Here is a 555-nt window from a genome sequence, read left to right as displayed (position 1 = left end):
GGCCGTTGCTATGGAAACGGCGGTCGCGAACGAGAAGGGTGTGGGCGAGGCCCAGCTGACTCGTGGGTGGGGAGGGGGCGCGCCTGGGCAGAAGGGCGAGGAGGTGGGGCTCCTCCTGCCGAGATCACAAAACCCTTATGCTAATCCATGGCGTCATCGCATGTGGAATACCGTTTGCGGCCTCGAAAAGGATATTGTTCACAAGTGACGCTGACACCACCCCACACGTACACTAAGTAGAAAAATAGAAGCGTTGCCGCCTCACCACATGCACCATCGCCACACCGTCCCCCTTTCCTTCCCAACCTAATACTGCATGCAACACTAAATGTCTCACAACAAATGTAGCTGGGGAAAAAAGAGAGACAGTGCGAGAATTTTTGAAAGCTAAGAAAGCTTTAATAAAAAATATTTTTAGAAAATAAAAAAAGGATATTAGTTATTGTGAAACTGGAAAAGCCTCAGAAAAGGGCAACCAAAATACCGGTAATCGGGGGAACGGGTGGGGGTAGAGCAACTTTCCTGTAATGGAAGTTAGAAGCGTTTAGGACTTTA

Source organism: Podarcis cretensis (genome assembly GCF_951804945.1).
Source record: "Podarcis cretensis genome assembly, chromosome: 8".
Taxonomy (NCBI): Eukaryota; Metazoa; Chordata; class Lepidosauria; order Squamata; family Lacertidae; genus Podarcis; species Podarcis cretensis.
This window is presented reverse-complemented; position numbering follows the sequence as displayed.